Raw genomic sequence first — 22,005 nt, 5'->3', positions numbered from 1 at the left:
GAAATATATATATATATAGTGTAATTGGGTGAAATATAACTGATTTTGAAATGGTACCGCCCTCCTAGGTTTAGAGTAATAAAGGGAGCGGAGCTAATTGTACAACATCAACTTCGGAAGTCGAATAGATGTCGAATCCCACAGACGGGTGGGACACTCACTTCAGTGTCGAATACTTCAGACACTGTAATTTTACATGTTCAATTTTTTTTTTAATCACAATATGTCACAACTATGTGTTTTTTTTTCAAGGACAATCGCAAAAGGGATCTACCAAGGAAGTTTGTAATATAAACACCCCCCAAATATCCAGAGTCCTGAGGTATGGAGGCACCGTAATAAATAAGGTTATTAAAATCAGAGAAAATGCAAGATGACAAACAAAAGAAAATGGGAGGAATCACACTGTGTAGCTGGAATATAAGGGGTATTAATGAACCAATTAAAAGGGGCAAAATACTAGCTCAGTTGAAATCATATAACACGGACATTACTTTTCTACAAGAAACGCATCTTAAACATCAAGATCAGATGAGATTGTGGGCGAATTGGATAGGCCAAACATTTCACTCCTCACATACTTCGAAATCCAGAGGCACCGCAATTATTATTCGCAAAGGAATACCATTCAAATCAAAGAACATTATATCAGATAAGGAAGGGAGATATCTTATAGTTACAGGAGAGATCCATGCTACGCCAATCACTTTGGTAAATATATATGTGCCCAATTTTGATAATCCTCAATTTTTCAATAAAATCCTGAATACAATCGCAGAATTTAACTACCAAAATGTTATAATTGGAGGAGACTTCAACTGCGTTTTAGATCCGTACTTAGATAAATCGATGCAAAAACAAAGAGGTAATATGAAATCTAAAACTAGTGAACTCTTAAATACATATATAAAAAATACAAATAAAGCAGACGTTTGGAGGATCGCGAATCCGACTGGAAGGGAATATTCGTTTTATTCAATGGTACACAAAACATACTCACGTATAGACTATTTCCTAGTGGATACAAAACTAATTCCTTATACTATGAACCCTAAATATCACACCAATACGATTTTAGATCACTCCCCGCTAACTTTCGTTTTAAAATTAGAAGGAATGTCTACGAACAAATCGTTCTGGAGGTTTAACTCGCAAATTCTGAAAGACCCACAAGGGAGTATATATCTAAAAAAACAGATGGACCTATTTTTTGAGACAAACGATACACCAGATATATCGCCCACTTTACTATGGGAATCCTTCAAAGCATTTATTAGAGGAGTCATTATCTCGTATCAAGCTTTTCAAAACAAAAAGAATAAGAATGAACAAAGACAATTAGAAGAACAAATCAGACAACTAGATATAGATAATGCTAAAGATCCAACTATGGATAAACATAATAAAATTTTAATACTGAAATTTAAGCTAAATAAATTATTGTCAGAGAAAGTTATAAGACTATTCCAAATTACAAAACAAGAACATTTCGAATTTGGGGATAAACCCCATAAATTTTCGCACGCCAACTGAAAAAACGGGAAAAAGATCATGCAATTTTAAAGATTAAATCAGATAGAGGGGAATTATTAACACTACCTAATGATATCAATAAAAGATTTGCTCAATTTTACAAGAATCTATACACATCGAAAACGCTAATAGACAATAATAAAGTTTCAGAATTTCTGGACAATTGTAACCTTCCAAAACTAGAACTGAAGGAACAAGAGGAACTGGGAGCACAAATTACATCTAAGGAAATAGAAGACACAATAAACACACTTAAGAATGGAAAAACACCAGGACCAGACAGATTCAGTAATGAATTTTATAAATGTTTTTACGACATAGTTACACCACGTCTACAGAAAATGTATACATACGCTTTTAAAGAACAAATCTTACCTGAAACACTAGCAGAATCAACGATCACATTAATACTTAAAAAAGATAAAGATATAGAAGAACCAGGCTCATATAGAGCTATTGCTTTGTTAAATATGGATCAAAAAATATTAGCGAAAACACTAGCTAGAAGTCTAAGTCAATATGTTAGTAAATTAATTAATAAATGAGGATCAAACGGGATTTATACCTAAGAGACATTCATTTAATAACCTGAGACGTCTGCTTAACATAATGCACTCTCACAAACCTCAAGAACAAGAGTTATCTATCATTTCATTGGACGCAGAAAAAGCATTTGATCAAGTAGAATGGGATTATATGATTAAAGTATTGCAAAAATTTCAAATGGGAAAGAACTTCATCGCATGGATAAAATTATTATATAACAAACCCACGGCTAGAATATTAACTAATAATATACTATCTACGAAATTCCAATTATCAAGGGGCAATAGACAAGGATGTTCATTATCACCGCTGTTATTTGCTCTGGTAATTGAACCTTTAGCTGAAAAAATCAGAACACACCCGGATATTTACGGTTATAATACAAAATATACAAATAACATAATATCTTTATATGCAGACGATGTACTACTGTATATCACAAAACCCCAAATCAGTATACCAAACATATTAAATCTAATTGAGGACTTTGGATCTTTCTCAGGATACAGAATAAACTGGAACAAAAGTGAAATTATGTCGATAAAACCGAAAGACTCAACACATCTCTTGAAATTCCCCTTTAAAATAGCCACAGAAAAATTCAAATATTTGGGAATTGAAATTACTAGAAACTATCACGCTATGTTTAATGCCAATTATAGTCCCTTACTTAAGAAACTAAATAATCTAATCAAATTCTGGAAAATGCTCCCGATGTCTTTATTAGGTCGAATAAATGCTATAAAAATTATCTTTTTACCACAAATCCTATATTTATTTCAATCAATACCTATATATCTTCCAAAAAAGTTTTTCAAAAAACTAGACTCAGACATTACAAATTTTATATGGGATTATAAATCCCACAGAATACAAAGAGCACACCTTAGTAAACCAAAAGAGATGGGTGGTCTAGCGCTCCCTAACTTTATGTACTATAATTGGGCAGTAAATATTTAAAATATGATTCACCTGCTGGACAACTCTGCCCAGCAGGTGGACTGGATTATAATGGAGAGAGAGGACTGCTCTCCGTGTAATACAGGAGCGACTCTCCTCTCACCAATGAATCTGAATAACAAAAATTACAATAAAAATCCAATGATACATAGCACAATTAGAACTTGGAAACAAATAAAACAGAATCTAAAATTAAGAAATCTATCTCTTTTAATGCCAATAGTCAATAATCCATCGTTTAAACCTTCAATTATAGATAAATCATTTACACAATGGGAAAGAATGGGAATCAAAACGCTCGGAGACTTGTATGAATTAGGAAAATTATTATCATTTCAACAATTACAAATGAAATATAATTTGAAAAATAATCAATATTTTAAATATCTTCAAATCCGTGACTATCTGAAAAAATACACAAAAGACTATCATAACATGCCCCCAGACTTATTGGATGAAGCCATGAAGACAAAGGCTGAATCAGCAAATCTAATATCATACTTATACAACATTATTTTAAATATAGAAATACCTACAACCGATGGTGTTAGAAGAGACTGGGAACAAGAACTAGCTATAAAAATTTCAAAAGAGAGCTGGGATAAACACTTACTATATGTGCATAAAAGCTCGATCAACGTACGACATACTTTAATTCAATTCAAAACATTACATAGACTATATTATTCAAAAACTAAAATAAATAAACTTTTCCCCATTTATCACAAGTGTCTCACCCACTTGTGATAAATGTCAGTCACAAGAAGCTACCATAGCGCACTCTTTTGTTTTTTGTATAAAAATCCAAAAATTCTGGAACGAAATATTTGAAATCTTCACAAAATTAATTAAAATAAAACTTGTACCAAAAGCAGTGAAAAAGCTACTTTTCTTAACAACTAAACCAGGTTCGCTTCTTAATAAACAGACACCACACAAACTGTTTGGTAGACCAGTTCAAAACTTTACTTAACATCGGCCGATGGAAGGGAGCGAGAATTCCAGTCAAGTGACCAATACAGACACTTGACCGTCCTCCGTCCACTTCTCTGAACAACCGAATTACATTGCATTAAATAGGGTTTTTTTGTCCCCTTAGCACATTCCACAGACATTAGTCATGGTCAGAGGTACAGGAAAAGGTTTCCACAGAATGCATCACATTAAAGGCATTTTGTTTACATAGTACAAGATAACATTGGCCATTTGGTTTACGACATTTTATCTTCACAGAGATCACCCTAGCTCTTTCGCTGCTTCCTCTCTGTCATTTGGTCCCTCATAAACATTGGACACTTGGTTTACGGCATCTTATCTTTCTACTTCCCTGGTTCCTCTCTCATCACTTGGTCCCTCATAAACATTGGCCATTTGGTTTACGGCATCTTACTTCAAAGATGTGACTAGCTGTTTCTCTCTTCCTTTATCGCCTCCTCCCCCATAAACATTGGTCATTTGGTTTACAGCATCTTACTTCAAAGATGTGACTAGCTGTTTCTTTCTCTGTCACTTCCTCACTTGGGAGACAATGTTATGGTATTTATTATCCCACACACTGCAACCTGAGGCAAGCCTAATTTGAGACTAAATATAAGCTGTAAGCTAGCCCAGAAGCCAATTTAATATCTTCTTATATTTTTAACTAAAATTAGGCTTCATCATTCCATCCTTTTATCAAAATTTTGATAACTATAGTCCTTGCCGAGTACATACGAAAGACCATAAGCATCTCATCAGACAAATTAATAGTACAACTAGTAATACAATCAATCCATAGTGGACAATCATTCCCCAAGTCCCTCCAAACATATTAAATGGCCACCAACCTCCCCCGGACGTGACACTAAGATACTACCATAGGACAGGAAAAGGACCATAAAAATTGCTCAGCCTTTATTCGGCTTCGCTTGGAACTCCCCGTGTGCTGGTGTAACTGGTTCATGCTTCTCTTGTGTGGCACTGCATTTGCAACATAACAATGCCCTGTCACAAATGTACTGTTTCCTAAATATACACCAGTGCCTTGGTTGTGGCAAAAACAGGTAGATAACAGGATATCTTTGCTGCGCTTGTCATGTTTGACTTCAATCTTGTTTAAAAGGTGTGTACCATCCTTTGAATGTGGGTTAGTCCACAAGCTTGCCAGTCTGAAGAAAGTTCAGTCCATGTGGGCTGGGCCACCCCAGAATAAAGGGAGCATCAATAGCCCATCGTCCTTGTTTGCACAAACTGTTCACAGTCAATCAAATGTATCCAGCGACGATGATCTTCAATCTTTACAGCAGTTCATGTTGTTAGCAACACTTGGTTGTTCTTTTCAACACAATCTCAATTTCTTCTTGTCCCAGCACCATCATCGTATAGCTTTTATGGCCTTGGTCACTGGTTTCCAGCAAAAACTCCTCCAACCTGGGAATGTAGATCTGGCAAGACATGGGTTAATTGCCATCCATACATAATTAGTTAATTGCCCAGGGCCTGTAGGTGGCTTCCCCCCCACTCTCCAGGGGGTGGACACAACAGCTTTTCCTGTATCAATAAAAAGTTGTAAATCTTGTTCCCAGCTGAGTTTCTCCAGCACTTTTGTCCACATTTGATCCGCCAGCATCTCCATTTCCTTCCTTAACACTTCCCTGTGAATTTATTCTTTAATCCGATTATATCCGATTATATCCGAAGAGGCTCTCTCCACCTGAATATTCAATTCTCCAAATATGTTCTCTTCCCCAATCTACTTTATCTTCTCACCTTTTATCCCTCATTGTGAGTTCCCTCAAACCCCCTTTTGTAAGTCATAATTTTTCATCTACCATAATTTCCCTCAAACAGCCCATGCTTCAAAATCTTTTTGTTTGCTTGAAAACAGTAATCTTGCTTCATTTGCATTTTAAAAGACAACCTCTGTTATCATATCAAAACAATCTTTCCCAAAAGAACTCACTCAGAATCAGTAATCAATAATACATTTTCTTTTTCTCTGTAATTTTGACATTTCCAATCTCATTTAACACTTTAATCGGGATGAGTCTTTTTTTTTTTTAAACTTGGTTCAAAAGATTTATAATCAACCAACATTTTATCATTCGAGTATAGCTCCGCCCCCCATTCATGACTGTTTCTTAACGGAGCACACCATAAACTGTCCATTTGCATTTTAAAGGACAAACTTCTTAAAGCGACACACAACTTTGCTCATTGCTTCGAATTTCACACATTCCACATACAAAAAAACATTGCTTTACAATCAGTACATATACAAAAACATTGTTTTACCAGCAGTATATAATTTCATCTTCAAAGAAGTCTCTTTGTAATTTCCCTTTTTCTGACAAGACTTCTGTTTACCAAAATCCTGGTTACCTAACCCTAATTGGACATTGATCCAGATCATGATTAGTCAGACTCCCCGTGACTTTTCAGTCTCCCTACCTTATCCTCATTTGTCCATCAAATTTTCCTTCATCCCCAATTTTTTTAATAACATAGTTACCTGTCAGAAAAAGGATTTACCTCTGGGGTAATTTTGTTTTGCAATCCCCATTGACTCTTTCCACCATCCCAGATGCCTGTGGGTGGTGTACACAGTGAAATTGCTGTCGAATATTACAATGTGCACATTTTTCCTTATTAATAGTGGTTAAAATGAGGACCATTGTCTGAACTTATGGCAGTAGGTAGGCCAAACCTGGGATTAACTTCTCTTAACAACAATGTTACCATAGTTTCAGCAGTATTATTAGTGGTTGGTAGAGCTTCACTCCACCTGCTAAATAAATCTAAAATCACTAAGCAATATTTACAACACTGGGCCCTTGGCATTTCAATAAAATCAATCTGTATGCATTCAAACGATCGTGATGGCATTGGCGTCACCGCTGAGGGTATCTTAATTGATTTGCCTGGATTACTTTGTTGGCAAATTTTACTTTCAGAGGCCTGCCACCACGTTTCCTTTGTTGTCCTATCATTCCCTCCTTACCAGCATGGCTAAAATGTATCGAATACACCAACTTGTCCAAGCGGGGTGTGCTGAATCAATGGCACAGCCCTCTTGTTTCCATAGTTATATTATATATAAGAGGCGTCCCTCTGTAATGTACATACCTCCTTCATGTTTGGCAGGACCGTTCTATTTGCTAGCGTCTGTTTACGTGCTGTCACTACGCATTTGGATGTACAGGCTGCCTGTTTGGATACACTATCGGCAACTCATTGCCTTTTGCTATAGGGTCCCCAGCACCAGTGTGTGCAGTACATTTAATAATGGCCAGCTGTTCTGGTAGCATCAATGCCTTAAACAAATTACGCAGAGAAAGGCATTCCCCTGCTCCCAATCCTGGGGAGCTTTGTAAGGTCAGAACTTCAAGGTATAGGGATGTTACTGACGGAACTGTCCCAGGTAAAGATGCCATTGCTACTGGTAGGGCATAGGGAGGTGGACATCTCCCAAGATTATCTAACTCCTCATCTTCATTACCAAATAGGGTCGTCGTGCCAGACATGAAGTCTCCTCCAGAGGATTTACCAGTACTGGGTTTATTTTTTACTAACCATCACCTGTTTCTCATCTCCTGTTTGTCTTTTAATTCTTTTCTCTTGTTCCTCTGCCCACTGGCATTCCAGTTGCAATACGCTCCATCCTTTCATAGTGCTATCCTTGTTTCTTAACTCTATCCCCTTCTTACATACAGTATCCATCCAATGTCGAACTCTATACTCTCCTCATGCTTCTTTGCTTCTCTTTCCATGTTTTAATTCCTTTCTTCCATTTCTTTCCTGCCTTCCTTTCCCATATCAACATCTCTACACTCCATGTTCCACCTACTGGCCAGGCTTCATCCCCTAACCGTTTGGTCAACTTGTAACTTAACATTCTAAATTTCTTATTATACCTAGGATTCAAATAACACATATGTTGGACTGTTATCCAGAGCATTCCCCATAGATAGATAGAGAGAAAGAGAGAGAGAAAGCAGACTTCTTAATTCCGAATCGTTCCAAATATATCAACCAGGCCGACTCGCTACTCGAGACCCCAGTTTCTCAATTTGGCTGACTTTTTAACTCTTTAATATACGACCCAAGTGTCTCAACGAGGCCGACTCGCTAACCGAGACCCCCGTTTCTCAACCTGGCAGACGTCTTATCCCTGTAAATAAGCCCCAGGTGTCTCAACGAAGCAGACCCGCTAACCGGGACCCCCGTTTCTCAACCTGGCAGACTTCTTAACTCTTTAATATACAACGCCACTTATTTCTCAACCCGACAACTCTTCGGATGTCTCAATAAGCCAGACGCACACCTCAACCCCCGTATCTCAACCCGACAAATCACGGATGTCTCAACGAGGCCGATGAGCCCTTAGTAGAGAGAGAGAGAGAAAAAAAAGAAAACAAAGAGAGATAGACAGAGAGAGAGAGAAAGAGAAACCGCTCAAGTCCTTCTTAAAAAGATACACGCCATTCGTAAAAAATACATACACAATTCTGTCTTAAAAATACATACACAATCCCTACTTAAAAAAACCCCATATAAAGCCCAACTGGTCTTACCTTTGTCTGTTTCTAAGAACCTCGGCAGGGAACCAATGCAATGTCTGATGAAGGATCACAGATGTTCCCGGGAGTTTCTAGGGAGTCGGTCTGACAAGGGGGCCGATAGAGCTCAGTTATCTCCCTTCCAATCCCGGCAACCTCTGCAACCTCTTGCACAGTCAGCCGTTGATGTGTCCCAGCGAGGCTTGCATAACTACGCCAATGAAAAAGCTACTTTTCTTAACAACTAAACCAGGTTCGCTTCTTAATAAACAGACACCACACAAACTGTTTGGTAGACCAGTTCAAAACTTTACTTAACATCGGCCGATGGAAGGGAGCGAGAATTCCAGTCAAGTGACCAATACAGACACTTGACCGTCCTCCATCCACTTCTCTGAACAACCGAATTACATTGCATTAAATAGGGTTTTTTTGTCCCCTTAGCACATTCCACAGACATTAGTCATGGTCAGAGGTACAGGAAAAGGTTTCCACAGAATGCATCACATTAAAGGCATTTTGTTTACATAGTACAAGATAACATTGGCCATTTGGTTTACAACATTTTATCTTCACAGAGATCACCCTAGCTCTTTCGCTGCTTCCTCTCTGTCATTTGGTCCCTCATAAACATTGGACACTTGGTTTACGGCATCTTATCTTTCTACTTCCCTGGTTCCTCTCTCATCACTTGGTTCCTCATAAACATTGGCCATTTGGTTTACGGCATCTTACTTCAAAGATGTGACAAGCTGTTTCTCTCTTCCTTTATCGCCTCCTCCCCCATAAACATTGGTCATTTGGTTTACGGCATCTTACTTCAAAGATGTGACTAGCTGTTTCTTTTTCTGTCACTTCCTCACTTGGGAGACAATGTTATGGTATTTATTATCCCACACACTGCAACCTGAGGCAAGCCTAATTTGAGACTAAATATAAGCTGTAAGCTAGCCCAGAAGCCAATTTAATATCTTCTTATATTTTTAACTAAAATTCGGCTTCATCAGCAGAATGGATCATTTTTGGAATATCGGAAGGTAACCCCGAACTAAACGTGTTTCAAAAGAATTTACTTAATTACGGGCTAATAATGGGGAAAAAGCTTATACTCAAATTCTGGAAAATCGCTCCAATACCGACAATAAAAATGTGGATTTCAAACATGTTCGAAACATTACACCTGGAAGAGATGAGACTCCTCCTAGCAGGCAAAGCAGACCACTTCCAAAAGACGTGGTCTGCATTTATGGAACTATTACAAGCATAAGGTGCAATAGTAATTAAAAAAATAAATGGTGCCAGGACCTGGTAACGGGGGGTAAAAAAAAAAACACGGTTGGTATATCCTTTTTTGCGGAGTTTTGTGTTATAATAGAGCGATTGTTTCTCCTTTTTTTTCTTTTCTTTCTAGGGTCTATTTCCTTTCTTTACTTCCTTCTCTAATTTCTTCCCTAAGGGGCTTTCTTTTCCCAACACTTTCCTGCACCTTCACGACTCTTGCTCACTTTCCTTACTTCTTTTATTTCTACCTTTTTTAAAGCTCGAAAAACAAAGTGGTACAACAAATGTAATAAGATATATGTGATGTGTATTACTGTAATTTACTGTACTTCTAATAAAAATAAATTAAAAAAAAAAAAACAAAAAAAAAAACAATCTAATTTCGAATTATGGACAGTTTCCATTTAGATTGACTACCGTTTACTTATTTAGGCATTAAGATTACCAAGAAACACAAGGATCTATTTAAAGCCAATTTTACGCCTCTAATTGAACATATCAAACAACAGTTTACTAAATGGTCACCAATGTCCTTATCTTTAATCGGCCAAATCAATGCTATTAAAATGTTTATCCTACCTAAATATTTGCAGTATTTTCAGACTATACCAATATTTATTGCCGAATCTTTCTTTGATATTATTGATTCCAAAATGTCTTTATATATATGGCAGAATAAAATTTCCAGACTGAGTAAAAAATACTTACAGTAATCAAAAAAAGATGGTGGTTTGGCACTGCTGAATCTTAGATTCTACTATTAGGCAGTTAATGTTTGTTATTTAACATTTTGGACAAAAGATTTAGAAGATACCCAATGCCCAGGATAGATAAATCTTGAACGTGATTCTATACAAGGGCAATCATTGGCTTCTATTCTAGGGGCCTCGTTACCTTTTACAATTACGAGATTGAATAAATATACGACTAACCCAATAATAAGACATACATTCTGAATATGGTTTCGTAAATTTTTTGGATTGAATGATTTTATCTTATCGAATCCTATCATATTCCAATTTGGACCCTCACCAATTCGCATACAGAGCCAATAGGTCAGTGGAAGACACAGTCAATCTGGCCATTCATCACACTCTGCAGCACCTGGAAACCGCCAACACGTACGCCCGCATCCTTTTCATGGACTTCAGTTCGGCATTTAACTCCATCAACCCGGTTAAACTCTTCCATAAATTAACGGACATGAACATCGACCCCTGCATCTGTCACTGGATCTACAGCTTCCTTTGGAACAGACAACAGAGGGTGAAGATACATAACACAATATCTCACCCCCTGCACCTTAGCACAGGAGCCCCTCAGGGCTGCGTCTTGTCCCCCTGGTTATTCTCACTCTACACAAACCAATTCACATCCCAGCATAGTTCAGTTAAAATTTATAAATATGCAGATGACACAACCATCATTGGTCTCATCTCGAACAATAATGAAACAGAATACCGCACTCAAACACACAAAGCAGTCACTTGGTGCACAGACAATAACCTCTCACTTAACACATCAAAAACACACGAACTCATCATTGATTTCAGACGTAAGGCACAACCCAAGACCCCCCTACTCATCTCAGGCGAACCCATATCCACCACTGACTCATACAAATTTCTAGGCACCCACATAAGCAATAACCTCAAATGGAAAATCAATTCAAATCACATCTACAAAAAAGCCAACCAGAGACTCTTCTTCCTCCGCCAGCTCAAGAAGTTTAGAGTAAGGAAACACATCCTAATCAAATTCTACACAGCCATCATCCAAAGCATGCTCACTTCATCAATTACAGTCTGGTTCAGCAGTTTAGACACTCACTCCCGTAATAAATTACAACGCATAGTTAACAAAGCTTCCAAAATCATCAGCACTCCCCTCCCATCAATAGAATCACTCCATCACAAACGGTCTGTGTCAAGGGTGAAGAAAATCATCTCTGATCCCTCCCACCCAGCACACCACATCTTCCACCTGCTGCCATCAGGAAGGCGCTACAGCTCACTGTCCGCCAAGACATCTCGATTTAAAAACAGTTTTTACCCACACGCAATCCGAATTCTGAACACACTATAACAGCACATATCCTCCCCATGCATGTACTGTATATTGTATGATGTTGTGTTTTATGTTATGTTTGACGGGAATCAGCCTACCTTGTAACATCCTGTACTGAACCTGAATTCCACCAGCTTGACTGTGTGGTCATTAAATAATCTAATCTAATCTAATTTTTTCTTCCAACCTTCTAGTACTGATCAAGCCTTTCTGTTATGGAAGAGGAAGGGATTAGCAGCTTTTCGTGATTTATTTTTGGATGGTTGTTTTATGTCTTTTGAACAACTCTCCAATAAATATAATCTACCTAACTCACATTTCTTTAGATATTTACAAATTAGACATTTTTTGAAGGCAACTCTACCCTTTTCTCCGTTACCACATCAAACCAAAATCTTGGAAAAAAGTTTACATTTGAACCTTTATCGTTTAATAATGGCTATTTATGAGTTGATTTTGAAATTACAAATAGATACATTTGATAAAATTAAGAATGACTGGGAAGGAGCTCCAAATGTATCTACCTATAGAGAAATGGGAGAGGATTCTTTAATTAGTTAATACTTCCTCAATGTGTGCAAAGCACGCTCTGATACAATTCAAGGTGGTTCACAGAGCTCATATGTCAAAAGATAAGTTGGCTCGTTTTTATGGTCATATAAATCCTACCTGTGACAGATGTAATTCTGAAGTGGCCTCATTGACTCATATGTTTTGGTCCTGCCCACTTTTGGAAAAATATTTATTTTTGATATTATTTCTGTAGTTTTAGGTATTGATTTACAACCTCATCCTATTACTGCAATTTTTGGGCTACCAATGTTAGATTCTACTCATCTGTCCCGTTCCGCCCATCGGCTGATTGCTTTTACCACATTAATTGCCAGAAGATCTATTTTATTTAAATGGAAAGACTCTAATCCTCCAACCACACTCCATTGATACTCTGAAACGATATCAATTTGAAATTTAGAAAAAATTAGGAGTGACATTGTTGAAACCTTGGTTAAATTAGATAGGCTTTATTCAACATTTTCACACAACATAGATTGTCCCCTCTACAACTGTTATAATAATTATTTTACCTTTATGCGGTGGAATGGACTTGATGACAAACAGGGACTTCAATTGTTGAAATTCTTTGCAGCCCAGAATCTGTTTTGCTTTTTTTGTCTAGTTTAAGCGATTTTGTTTTTTCTTTTTTTTCTTTTTATCTTTTTATTTTTATATATACAAGTTTTCTTATAAACACTTAACTTTTAAAAATACTTGACTCCTCTCTTCCTTTTTGAGACCCACGCACCACATAACTATATTTACAAAGAGACCAGGAGGTCTATACTTAATGTGCATTTTGACACTGGACTCATATTCAGGTTATACCTGTTATTAATGTAATCCTGATCCCTATGTATCAATATAATTGTAATGTTTATCATTATTTTTTTTGTTGTTGTTTTGTTTTTGAAAAAAACGAATAAAAAGATTTTAAAAGAAAAAAAAAGATTAGGAAAAAGGGAAGTGCAACGAGATCTGGGTGTCCTTCTACACCAGGCACTGAAAGTAAAAATGTAGGTACAGCAGGCAGTGAAAAAGCTAATGGCATGTTGGCCTTCATAACAAGAGGATCTGGGTATAGGAGTAAAGAGGTCCTTCTGCAGTTGTGCAGGGCCCTGGTGAGCCCACATCTGGAGTATTGTGTGCAGTTTTGGTCTCATAATTTGAGGAAAGACATCCTTGCTATTGAGGCAGTGCAGCGTAGGTTCACAAGGTTAATTCCCGGGACTGTCATATGAGGAAAGATTGGAAAGACTGGGCTAGTATTCACTGGAATTTAGAAGGATGAGAGGATATCTTATAAAGACTAATAACATTATAAAAGGAGTGAGAAAATCATTTTTTACACATAGAGTGGTGAATTTGTGGAATTCTCTGCCACAGAAGGTAGTTGAGGCCAGTTCATTGGCTAGATTTAAGAGGGAGTTAGATGTGGCCCTTGTGGCTAAAGGGATCAGGGGGTATGGAGAGAAGGCAGGTATGGGATATTGATTTGGATGATCAGCCATGATCATATTGAATGGCGGTGCAGGCTCGAACGGCCGAATGGCCTACTCCTGCACCTATTTTCTATGTTTCTATGAGTGGACAAGCTAGACGCAGGAAAAAAATTCCCAATGTTGGGGGAGTCCAGAACCAGGGGACACAGTCTAAGAATAAAGGGGAGGCTATTTAAAACTGAGATGAGAAAAAACATTTTCATCCAGAGAGTTGTGAATTTGTGGAATTCTCTGCCACAGTGGAGGCCAATTCACTGGATGAATTTAAAAGAGAGTTAGATAGAGCTCTTGGGGCTAGAGGAATCATGGGATATGGGGAGAAGGCAGGCACGGGTTACTTATTGTGGATGATCAGCAATGATCACAATGAATGGCGGTGCTGGCTCGAAAGGCCGAATGGCCTCCTCCTGCACTTATTTTCTGTTTCTATGTTTACATTCATCCTCCCAAAGTACAGCACCTCACACTTGCTAGGTCATTCAGCCAGAGGTAAGAAAGGGCATTTCAATATAAGTGTCAGGAAGTCATGATGCAGCTCTGTAGGACTTTGGAAACCGCAATAGAAACATACAAAATTATAAAAGCACTGGACAAGCTGGATGCAGGAAAAATTTTCCCAATGTTGGGGGAGTCCAGAACCAGGGACCAGTCTACTTTTTGCCTGATGGGAGAGGGGAGAAGAGGGAGTGCCCAGAGTGAGACTCATCCTTGATTATGCTGCTGGCCTTGCCGAGGCAGTGTGAGGTATAAATGGAGTCAATGGAAGGGAGGTTGGCTTGTGTGATGGTCTGGGCTGCATCCACAATTTGCTGCAATTTCTCAATGCTTGCTGAACTTATTTCTTTTTCTGGGGAGAGTTTAGTTTATTGTCATGTGGACCGAGGCATATGGTCAGCATGGCCTGATTCTGTTCAGTTTAGCTTTATTACCATATATTCATCTTGAGAACGGCATGATTAGCAAGTTTGCAGATGGTACTAAAGTAAAATTGGTTAGTACAGTGTCAGGGGTTATGGGGAGAAGGCAGGAGAATGGGGTTAGGAGGGAGAGATAGATCAGTCATTATTGAATGGCAGTGTAGACTTGATGGACCGAATGGCCTAAGTCTGCTTCTACTTGTTGGAGAGTCTAGGACTAGAGGTCATAGCCTCAGAATTCAATGACGTTCCTTTAGGAATGAGATGAGGTGGAATTTCTTTAGTCAGAGGGTGGTGAATCTTTGGAATTCTTTGCCACAGACCAGTTAGTCTAACATCGGTAGTGGGAAAAATGCTAGAGTCAGTTATTAAAGATGGGATAGTAGCACATTTGGAAAGTGGTGAAATCATTGGACAAAGTCAGCATGGATTTATGAAAGGTAAATCATGTCTGACGGATCTTATAGAATTTTTCGAGGATGTAACTAGTAGAGTGGATAAGGGAGAACCAGTGGATGTGTTATATCTGGACTTTCAGAAGACTTTCGACAAGGTCTCACTTAAGAGATTAGTATGCAAACTTAAAGCACACGGTATTGGGGGTTCAATATTGATGTGGATAGAGAACTGGCTGGCAGACAGGAAGCAAAGAGTAGGAGTAAACGGGTTTTTTTCAGAATGGCAGGCAGTGACTAGTGGGGTACCGCAAGGCTCAGTGCTGGGACCCCAGCTATTTACAATATATATTAATGATTTGGACGAGGGTATTGAATGCAACATCTCCAAGTTTGCAGATGACATGAAGCTGGGGGGCAGTGTTAGCTGTGAGGAGGATGCTAGGAGGCTGCAAGGTGACTTGGCTAGGTTTGGTGAGTGGTCAAATGCATGGCAGATGCAGTATAATGTAGATAAATGTAAAGTTATCCACTTTGGAGGCAAGAACAGGAAAGTAGACTATTTAATAATTTAAAAAATATTGGACCAAATTTAAAGGTAACTAGACCAAGTGCAGACCCGTTGGGTCTGTTTCCCCAACGGCGTTTGGGGGGGGGGGGGATGAGAAGAGGGGAGGGAGGGGAGAGGAGGAGGAGGAAACGGTATAGATTTGGGAGGGAAAGGAGAGCGGGGTAGGGGGTGAGAGATGGGGAGAGAGATGTGGGGGAGGGGGGATGGGGAGGGAGGGGAGGAGGGAGGGATGGGGAGAGGGGTGGGGGGAGAGAGGGGAAAGAGTGGGGAGGGAGAGTGGAGGGAAGGGGGAGAGAAGTGGAAGAGTGGGGAGGGAGGGAGGGGTAGAGGGGTAGCGGGAGTGGTAGAAGAGGGACGGGGGAGTGGTGGAAGAGGGACAGAGGGGTAGGGGAAGGGGTGGGGGAGAGAGGGGAAGGGAGAGGGGTGGGGGAGGGAGAGGCGTCGGGGAAGAGGATAGAAGTGGAAGAGTGGGGAGGGAGGGGTAGGGGGAGTGGTGAAAGAGGGACAGAGGGGTAGGGGTAAGGGTGTGGTGGTAGAGAGGGAAGGGGGGTGGGGGAGAGGGATGGGTGGGAGAGGGAGAGGGGTGAGAAGAGGGAAACATAGAAATTAAGTGCAGGAGTAGGCCATTCGGCCCTTCTAGCCTGCACCACCATTCAATATGATCATGGCTGATCATCCAACTCAGTATCCTGTACCTGCCTTCTCTCCATACCCCCTGATCCCTTTTGCCACAAGGGCCACATCTAACTCCCTCTTAAATATAGCCAATGAACTGACCTCAACTACCTTCTGTGGCAGAGAATTCCAGAGATTCACCACTCTCTGTGTGAAAAATGTTTTTCTCATCTCTGTCCTAAAGGTTTTCCCCTTTATCCTTAAACTGTGACCCCTTGTTCTGGTCTTCCCCAACATCCGGAACAATCTTCCTGCATCTAGCCTGTCCAACCCCTTAAGAATTTTATACGTTTCTATAAGAAACCCCCTCAATCTTCTAAAATCTAGCGAGTACAAGGCAAGTCTATCCAGTCTTTCTTCATATGAAAATCCTGACATCCCAGGAATCAGTCTGGTGAACCTTCTCTGTACTGCCATTAAGGCAACAATGTCTTTGAGCATTGGGCATTGTGACATCACACGATGGAATGTTCACCAGGTGCTGGTGCTCCTGCAAAGGCATATGTAAATGAATCCATTTCGATTGGACATCTGTGAGCATTGGGCATTGTGACATCACACGTTCGAACGTTCACCAGGGGCTGGGGCTGCTTCTATGGGTGAGAAGCCAGTTTATTTTTGAAATATTGGGTGGGGGGGGGGGGGGGGGGGGCGGGAAGGATTTGATTAAAAACGTGTACTTAAACACGACGAAATGTAATGAGGAGTGGATACTTAGAAAGAAAAGTGAAATCTCTACAGAAATGGAAAAGATGTCGGCGATTCTGCGTCTGGTTTCGGAGTTGCAGGGAATCAAAGGAAGAAAGGCAGTCGACAGCCGTCCATGTAAATGGATCCATTCCGATTGGACATCTGCGAGCATTGGGCATTGTGACATCACACGATGGAACAAATCAAAAGGCAGAAAGGCAGCCGGACGGGCGGCAGGCGACAGGCACAGACTTTTATATAATAGATAGATAGATAGCAGTAGCCCTCTTTTGAAAGCTCTCCCGGTTTCCATAAAACTTCATCTGTAGTTGGCAATTGGCATCAGAATAGCATGTGTACAATTTCATAGTGAACAGCTGTCCAGTTTCTCTACAGGAAGGAAATATGTTTTGGATATTCTCTCCTTTGATTAAAAAAGAGATTTGTTAGAATGAAAGAATATCATTGATAATTATTTTTTTTACTACATGATGCTTCTATGATATTAATAGAAATGTATTTGAATCGTTGCAAGTAATGTTTGGATATAATGTTGACTGTGTTATGCTCTTTGTAGTGAAGATATGTACCGTTTACATTTGTTATTTTTCAGGTATGCCTGCCAGCCATTACTCCTGACTCCGTTACTCCGGCTTCAAGGGGAGGGGTGAGGAACATTATAATGTTGCCCATAAGAGAGGCATTAACATCATTGAGCGCACGTTTGGAATGATGAAGAGAAGGTTCCCATGCCTTAATGACATGCGTGTCAAGCTCAACACTACTCTGCGAGTGATTGTTGCTGTGGGGGTGCTTTGGAACATGTCCATCATGCGCCATGAACCTCACATTGATGGCCCAAACATTCCAGAGATCCCTGGAAATGAACAGCCACTTCCTGGAGTTCGCAATGTGGCAGGTGACTTGCGACGTCGTCTCATCACTGAGCAACACTTTTCTTGAATTTCCAGAACTCCTGTCAATAGTAAATGCCACTAATGAAGTCCTAGAGAACCATTTATACGGTCGCATGATAAACAGCGTGAACATTTCATGCTCTTATAAAAAAGAAAAAAAAAACTATATGAATGGAATTTATTCAAGTGTGTCACTTTCACTTAATGTTATTTATACAGATATAGGAGAATTTAAAAGAAATCAAAATGTGTTGTAATATTATACAAGGTTTGCATTCCTTTTGCAAAAATCACTTTTATTTATAATATAATATAATAATTTAATATATTACAAAAATCTATGTGACACATCACAAAGGCATGAACTAATCGTTCTGTTGTGTGCTTATTGACAAAAGGACAGATGTTACCAATTTTATGAAGTGCAAATGATGCAGATCTGCAGTTTTGTCTGACAAAGCTTTCTAGTGTGAACTTGTCATCAAGTTACTCCAAGGTGCAGAAATGTTTTGACTGGATGTTCTTGCACACCTTCCAAATCAATTGTGGAAACAGGAACAACAGATCGAAAGCGAGAAGATATATGTAAAAACTCAGTCTTATTACTATTCAACTTGAGACCTTGAGACTAACACTGGGCCACTCTTTGATTGCTTTAGCACATTCAGTAATGTGGCATACAACATCTGCATCAGACTGTTTAAATGCAATATACAATTGGGTATCATCAGCATAGAACATCTTATACACACTGTGAGGGTTAATTATACTTTCTAATGGGGAGGTGTACAAAGTAAACAGTAACGTGCCTAACACAGATCCCTGAGGATCCCCTTGGGCAAGTACTTGTCAGGAAAACACCCACTTTCAAAAGAGTCATAAATAACATAATTGTTATAATAGGAACCAATTCTTTGAGGATTTTTGTTCAACAAGTGAGTTCAGGAATCCTCCATGTCGTGGAGGATTCCTGAACAACTTGCAAGACTTCTTTTTCTGAGACTAACCTAAAGAGTTTAAACAAAGAAGAGGATGAAGCTGCAAGAAAAGGTGAGTGGTGTGTTTTTCAGAAGCATGTAAAAAGAGGCATTCTCCCAACTCATCACCCTTTCCCTCATCTTGTAGCCCACAATTTCTTAAAGATGAAAAATTGTGTTTGATGACGATGCAGACATATTAACACTCAAAAAAAAGGATGCTGTGTCAGTTATGGAGTTACTGATGTTGGCAAAATATCCTACAAGTCTGAAGAACATGAAGCAGAACGTACACATGAGTCAAGGAAGATGTTCAGCTGCTGAAACCAGTTGACCAGTTGAGAATATGCAAAAAAAGCACCTACTGAGAATGGCCCATCACTCATAATTTGTCTGTGATGTTTAATTGTGTTGCACCAATGCATGTATCAATATGAGAAAAGGAAAACAAATATGAATACAACAATCAAAAAAAGTTTGTCCTTGCAGTAATTATCATTATGGAAATTTAGTCAGCAAAATCTCTAACTTTTTCATCTGGTATTGTTTTTTTAGCTCAAGCACTTGCTTTTGCATAATTTGTTCTTCTTCAAGATGGGCCATTTTCAGATGGTGCTCTTTCTCGGCATATTCTCCCAACGTCATCTCCAGTGATTTGGTTGGTGGTGCTGGAAAAGGGGTCCTGATGAGGTGTCGTTTGGTGGTTGACATAGGAAAGAGAAAACAAAATATAATATCATTGAGACCCAGTGGCCAATGTTGCAAATTGCAAAGTCATTCCTTAACAAATTTTAAAAAAACAGATAAGATCTAGAATTTGTTAGGTTGTAAATAACTGAAATGTGACTTATTTCATAACGTCTTCAGAAGTTTATACATTAAGGAATTTACCAACAAAATGCATATCAAATCAACAACATATCAAATTCAACTTTTGCATAAGCATTAATTGATCATCATTACACACACATAAAAAAATCTACAGAGCACATAAATCTATGATTATGATCAGGTTTGTCATTTCTCCATTCACTGTAGCCTTAGTAAAGGGCACAAGGAATAGTTTCCTAACTTTAGCAATAATTGAATGGTGATGTCGAAGGATTTTGTTTAAGAATGAAAAATCGTGGGGGGTTTTTTGCGCCTGTATGAAATACTAATACTGTGGATATGATGAAATCTATTTGCTGTCATACATCACAATATAAATGAATTAAAAAATGATATGAAATTTATGTCAACTCATACTTTCACAGTAGAAATAAATGTACCTTTCAGCAGGAACTGTAGGTGTATGTGTACTCAAGGAAGAAAAATTGGTACTTGGTTGTGGGATGTGTTCTGATGTGGTGTTTTCGACATGAGCTGGTTCCAGCAGTTGAAAATCTTCCTCGGGTGGGTTTGGGATGTCAAACTCTTGTGTCCCTTCAAGTTCTTCAGACTTGTTGGTTCTGGAAAAGATCAAGAAAAGCAAATGCTCACTGACTGAACTATGTTGTTACACCTAACATCATGTTAAGAAAAATAAGACCTATATGATTTGCCACACAGGGTCTTGAGATGGATGACAGTAGTGGCCCACCTACTTCACCAATATTTTTTCACATCATATTCCGCGGATTGGACATCCGAGTCGGCCACCTCCTACCAGAGTCCGCGGCTTCCGAGGTCCACAGGCCGCGCCGGGCGGAGATTCAATACTGGTGGCCCTCGGCAAAATGCCCCGGGTCTCCGCGATGTTGAAGACAGCGCCGGCTCTGCAGACCACGGCTCCGATGTAGATGCAGCAGGCCCAACACTCCGGAGCTTCCACGGCGATCCAGGTAAGCCATCGCCCGTTCCGGGTCCCCGGCAGGAAAGGCCGCTCCAATCCAGGTAGTAGGCCGCGAGGAGGGGGGCGAGGACGCGACTCGCAGGATATTCGCGTCCTCGCCAGGGAATAATATAATTACGGACCACGGTACATTAAACACGGGACGACATCACTCACGCTAACCTAAATTTAGACATTATCACTTATTCGTTTGCCTCTCCGGCACCAGCCAGGAACTCCAAAACTGTCACAGCCTCCTCATTTTGCTGTGGAGTGTCCGCATCATCATCAAATGGATTTCTGATTTGTAAGAAATCGTGGGGGATCAGATCCCTGATAAGCATACACATGGATGATGGGTTGGGAGACGGTGGGCCTCCACCCGTTTGCCTCACGCTCTTCTTGTGAGAAGACCACTCTACCATCGCTTGCAACTTCATTCTCTTCCATTGCTCACGAAGGTCATGAAGATCTCTGCGGCTGCCAAACCGTGACTGGAATTGCGAATAAATCGCATCCCATGCCTTGTTCTTTTCAACTGTTGCCAAGAAATTGCACCTTTTTTTCTCGATAATTGTGATTTTGTCGGCTAGTAACATCAGGAGAAATTCTTTCTCGCTGGTGTCCCAGTTTCCTTTCCGCTGTTTCTTTTTGTCAGCCATGTTGAAGTTGTCGTCTGCTCGTGCTTCTGCTATTGCATTGCACATGTGCAGTAAAAGCAGACATCGTCACCATGGCAACTAAAATGCGGTCTAACTTTAGACTCAGCTAAAACCAAAGTTTAGTTAAACTCGCCTTAGACTTTAGTCTAACTAAACCTTACTACCAGAATACCAAATGTTTCTTAAACCGAGCATCAGGTTTAGTTAGACCGAGCGGCAGGTTTAAGGTGAGTTTAAGGAAAGTCTATCTTTGCAATTAGAATACAGGCCTTAGGGTATTGCGGATACCCTGTACTCCTGCTCCAGTTGCTGCTGCCATTGTGGCTGGATGAGGTGTTAGGTTGGTTACCCAACCAGCATGGATCCACCTCTAAGCCAGCAACTGACAGGCTTGTCGTCACCGACGT

At 39.5% G+C, this 22,005-nt stretch overlaps 1 long non-coding RNA gene across 1 annotated transcript; it reads right to left on the bottom strand.

The window, feature by feature from the left end:
* Window positions 1-18,405: 18,405 nt before the first annotated feature.
* LOC116976189 lies at window positions 18,406-21,710 on the bottom strand. Its single transcript, XR_004412890.1, has 3 exons — window positions 21,140-21,710; window positions 20,395-20,574; window positions 18,406-19,805 (listed from the first exon to the last, which is right to left on the bottom strand). It is a non-coding gene; the product is annotated as an uncharacterized LOC116976189 (long non-coding RNA).
* Window positions 21,711-22,005: the final 295 nt, after the last annotated feature.

Source organism: Amblyraja radiata, chromosome 1 (assembly GCF_010909765.2).
Source record: "Amblyraja radiata isolate CabotCenter1 chromosome 1, sAmbRad1.1.pri, whole genome shotgun sequence".
NCBI lineage: Eukaryota > Metazoa > Chordata > Chondrichthyes > Rajiformes > Rajidae > Amblyraja > Amblyraja radiata.
This window is presented reverse-complemented; position numbering and strand designations above follow the sequence as displayed.